This window comes from Phyllobates terribilis, unplaced genomic scaffold, assembly GCF_046119375.1.
Source record: "Phyllobates terribilis strain yellow unplaced genomic scaffold, ASM4611937v1 Scaffold_11__3_contigs__length_659146591, whole genome shotgun sequence".
NCBI classification, from domain to species: Eukaryota; Metazoa; Chordata; class Amphibia; order Anura; family Dendrobatidae; genus Phyllobates; species Phyllobates terribilis.
The window spans coordinates 571804535-571809534 of NW_027362771.1; the positions used below are offsets into that span (position 1 = coordinate 571804535).

Sequence of the window (5000 nt, forward strand, 5' to 3'; positions counted from 1 at the left end):
CCAACATTCAAAAACTGACGCGTGTTTTTTAGTCAAACGTATTTCAAGTAGGATTTGTTTTTTTCAGGCAAAAATGCTGAACGCCCGCGTTTTGGCACTTCATTCTGACCCTTCACACAAGATTCAATTTGGATTCGTAGCTCAACTCATTCTCAACCACCCCTTTTTACACTAAAGTGTCAAGGGACTCAACAACTCATGGGTCCGGTAAGTTATTTGGATTCCCATTTCCTTTCTAATGGAAAAAGTTGTAGAATTGAATGGAAAAGTTCTAAGTTGGTGACAAAATCTCTCGAGAAAAGGAGGGAACAGTGCCCCGTGTGAGGCTCGAACTCACGACCTTCAGATTATGAGACTGACGCGCTACCTACTGCGCTAACGAGGCAAGCTGTACCTGCAGATCTGCAGAAGTTTATTGTGCATAGCAGAAAACTTTTTTTTTTCATAATGTCACTGAGACATTAGTGCATCTTTTCCCATATGGTCTAGCGGTTAGGATTCCTGGCTCTCACCCAGGTGGCCTGGGTTCGACTCCCGGTATGGGAATGCATCTTTATCTTAGCTACTGCCACCATTCAAAGACTGACACGTGTTTTTCAATCAAAAATGTTTCTGGTAGATTTTCACTTTGCAACAAAAATACTTAACATTGGCGATGCATTATGACTTTTGCAAAAGATTTCCTTTTGTTTCATAGCTTAAGCCTTTTTCAACTACACAGTTTTACACAAAAGTGTCAAGGGACTCAACAAGCCATGTGTCCTGTCTGTCATTAGGGCTCCCATGTTCTTTCTAATCGGAAACAGTTTAGAACTGAATTGGAAAGTTCAGAGTTAGTGACAAAATCTCTTGAGAAAAGGAGGATGCCACGTGTGAGCAAAAAACTCATGATCTTCAAATTATTCAACTGACGTGCCAAAAACCTTGACCATGTAGCGTGTTTCAGCTCTTGTAATGTTGATGTTTTGTATTCAAAGCAAAACACTCTTTTTTTTTTTTTTTTTTTTTTTTTTTACACCTGTCTTGCTGTTTACTGTACTGCTTACACCATGTGGAGAAAGACTTAGTTAGTATTCCTGGTTGACTGGTTCGATTCCTGCTATGGGAGAGACTTTTTTTTGGGGACTAGTGTCCACATTCCAAAGCCAACACGTGCCTTGCAGACAGAATCAGTTTAGGTTGGAACTGCTCTTTGCAGCCAAAAATGCAGACCACCAGGTTTTTTGGATATTTATTTGCACAAAAGCTTATTTGATGTCATATCTCAAACCATTCATATCTCTCACTTTTAATTCCTGGGTGTTAAGGGACTCAACAAGCCTTTATCCCTGTTTGTCATTGGAGCTCCCCTTCCATCAATTGGTGATGTTTTGCTACTGAATGGAAAAGAGCTGTGACTCTCTAGCCAAGATGGTGGCAAAATCAGTTAAGGAAACATGGTACCAGTGCCCCATGTGAGAATCGAACTCATGACCTTCAGATTACGAGACTGACGCGCTACCTGCTGCGCTAACGAGGCAAAATGCACGTAATAATCTGCGGAAGTTGCTTGTGCAAAGCAGTACACCTCTTTTTTTTCATATTGTAAGTGAGCTGGCAGTACATCTTCTCCCATATGGTCTAGCGGTTAGGATTCCTGGTTTTCACCCAGGCGGCCCGAGTTCGACTACTGGTATGGGAACGCATCCTTTTCTGCACCGCTGCCAACATTCAAAAACTGACGCGTGTTTTTTAGTCAAACGTATTTCAAGTAGGATTTGTTTTTTTCAGGCAAAAATGCTGAACGCCCGCGTTTTGGCACTTCATTCTGACCCTTCACACAAGATTCAATTTGGATTCGTAGCTCAACTCATTCTCAACCACCCCTTTTTACACTAAAGTGTCAAGGGACTCAACAACTCATGGGTCCGGTAAGTTATTTGGATTCCCATTTCCTTTCTAATGGAAAAAGTTGTAGAATTGAATGGAAAAGTTCTAAGTTGGTGACAAAATCTCTCGAGAAAAGGAGGGAACAGTGCCCCGTGTGAGGCTCGAACTCACGACCTTCAGATTATGAGACTGACGCGCTACCTACTGCGCTAACGAGGCAAGCTGTACCTGCAGATCTGCAGAAGTTTATTGTGCATAGCAGAAAACTTTTTTTTTTCATAATGTCACTGAGACATTAGTGCATCTTTTCCCATATGGTCTAGCGGTTAGGATTCCTGGCTCTCACCCAGGTGGCCTGGGTTCGACTCCCGGTATGGGAATGCATCTTTATCTTAGCTACTGCCACCATTCAAAGACTGACACGTGTTTTTCAATCAAAAATGTTTCTGGTAGATTTTCACTTTGCAACAAAAATACTTAACATTGGCGATGCATTATGACTTTTGCAAAAGATTTCCTTTTGTTTCATAGCTTAAGCCTTTTTCAACTACACAGTTTTACACAAAAGTGTCAAGGGACTCAACAAGCCATGTGTCCTGTCTGTCATTAGGGCTCCCATGTTCTTTCTAATCGGAAACAGTTTAGAACTGAATTGGAAAGTTCAGAGTTAGTGACAAAATCTCTTGAGAAAAGGAGGATGCCACGTGTGAGCAAAAAACTCATGATCTTCAAATTATTCAACTGACGTGCCAAAAACCTTGACCATGTAGCGTGTTTCAGCTCTTGTAATGTTGATGTTTTGTATTCAAAGCAAAACACTCTTTTTTTTTTTTTTTTTTTTTTTTTTTACACCTGTCTTGCTGTTTACTGTACTGCTTACACCATGTGGAGAAAGACTTAGTTAGTATTCCTGGTTGACTGGTTCGATTCCTGCTATGGGAGAGACTTTTTTTTGGGGACTAGTGTCCACATTCCAAAGCCAACACGTGCCTTGCAGACAGAATCAGTTTAGGTTGGAACTGCTCTTTGCAGCCAAAAATGCAGACCACCAGGTTTTTTGGATATTTATTTGCACAAAAGCTTATTTGATGTCATATCTCAAACCATTCATATCTCTCACTTTTAATTCCTGGGTGTTAAGGGACTCAACAAGCCTTTATCCCTGTTTGTCATTGGAGCTCCCCTTCCATCAATTGGTGATGTTTTGCTACTGAATGGAAAAGAGCTGTGACTCTCTAGCCAAGATGGTGGCAAAATCAGTTAAGGAAACATGGTACCAGTGCCCCATGTGAGAATCGAACTCATGACCTTCAGATTACGAGACTGACGCGCTACCTGCTGCGCTAACGAGGCAAAATGCACGTAATAATCTGCGGAAGTTGCTTGTGCAAAGCAGTACACCTCTTTTTTTTCATATTGTAAGTGAGCTGGCAGTACATCTTCTCCCATATGGTCTAGCGGTTAGGATTCCTGGTTTTCACCCAGGCGGCCCGAGTTCGACTACTGGTATGGGAACGCATCCTTTTCTGCACCGCTGCCAACATTCAAAAACTGACGCGTGTTTTTTAGTCAAACGTATTTCAAGTAGGATTTGTTTTTTTCAGGCAAAAATGCTGAACGCCCGCGTTTTGGCACTTCATTCTGACCCTTCACACAAGATTCAATTTGGATTCGTAGCTCAACTCATTCTCAACCACCCCTTTTTACACTAAAGTGTCAAGGGACTCAACAACTCATGGGTCCGGTAAGTTATTTGGATTCCCATTTCCTTTCTAATGGAAAAAGTTGTAGAATTGAATGGAAAAGTTCTAAGTTGGTGACAAAATCTCTCGAGAAAAGGAGGGAACAGTGCCCCGTGTGAGGCTCGAACTCACGACCTTCAGATTATGAGACTGACGCGCTACCTACTGCGCTAACGAGGCAAGCTGTACCTGCAGATCTGCAGAAGTTTATTGTGCATAGCAGAAAACTTTTTTTTTTCATAATGTCACTGAGACATTAGTGCATCTTTTCCCATATGGTCTAGCGGTTAGGATTCCTGGCTCTCACCCAGGTGGCCTGGGTTCGACTCCCGGTATGGGAATGCATCTTTATCTTAGCTACTGCCACCATTCAAAGACTGACACGTGTTTTTCAATCAAAAATGTTTCTGGTAGATTTTCACTTTGCAACAAAAATACTTAACATTGGCGATGCATTATGACTTTTGCAAAAGATTTCCTTTTGTTTCATAGCTTAAGCCTTTTTCAACTACACAGTTTTACACAAAAGTGTCAAGGGACTCAACAAGCCATGTGTCCTGTCTGTCATTAGGGCTCCCATGTTCTTTCTAATCGGAAACAGTTTAGAACTGAATTGGAAAGTTCAGAGTTAGTGACAAAATCTCTTGAGAAAAGGAGGATGCCACGTGTGAGCAAAAAACTCATGATCTTCAAATTATTCAACTGACGTGCCAAAAACCTTGACCATGTAGCGTGTTTCAGCTCTTGTAATGTTGATGTTTTGTATTCAAAGCAAAACACTCTTTTTTTTTTTTTTTTTACACCTGTCTTGCTGTTTACTGTACTGCTTACACCATGTGGAGAAAGACTTAGTTAGTATTCCTGGTTGACTGGTTCGATTCCTGCTATGGGAGAGACTTTTTTTTGGGGACTAGTGTCCACATTCCAAAGCCAACACGTGCCTTGCAGACAGAATCAGTTTAGGTTGGAACTGCTCTTTGCAGCCAAAAATGCAGACCACCAGGTTTTTTGGATATTTATTTGCACAAAAGCTTATTTGATGTCATATCTCAAACCATTCATATCTCTCACTTTTAATTCCTGGGTGTTAAGGGACTCAACAAGCCTTTATCCCTGTTTGTCATTGGAGCTCCCCTTCCATCAATTGGTGATGTTTTGCTACTGAATGGAAAAGAGCTGTGACTCTCTAGCCAAGATGGTGGCAAAATCAGTTAAGGAAACACGGTACCAGTGCCCCATGTGAGAATCGAACTCATGACCTTCAGATTACGAGACTGACGCGCTACCTGCTGCGCTAACGAGGCAAAATGCACGTAATAATCTGCGGAAGTTGCTTGTGCAAAGCAGTACACCTCTTTTTTTTCATATTCTAAGTGAGCTGGCAGTACA

At 41.5% G+C, this 5000-nt stretch overlaps 3 non-coding genes across 3 annotated transcripts; all 3 read right to left on the bottom strand.

Annotated features, from left to right (window-relative positions):
* Window positions 1-312: 312 nt before the first annotated feature.
* TRNAM-CAU (transfer RNA methionine (anticodon CAU)) lies at window positions 313-385 on the bottom strand. Its single transcript has one exon. It is a non-coding gene; the product is annotated as a tRNA-Met (tRNA).
* Window positions 386-2015: 1630 nt separating this feature from the next.
* On the bottom strand, window positions 2016-2088 carry TRNAM-CAU (transfer RNA methionine (anticodon CAU)). The gene has a single exon. It is a non-coding gene; the product is annotated as a tRNA-Met (tRNA).
* A 1630-nt stretch (window positions 2089-3718) lies between these two features.
* On the bottom strand, window positions 3719-3791 carry TRNAM-CAU (transfer RNA methionine (anticodon CAU)). The gene has a single exon. It is a non-coding gene; the product is annotated as a tRNA-Met (tRNA).
* Window positions 3792-5000: the final 1209 nt, after the last annotated feature.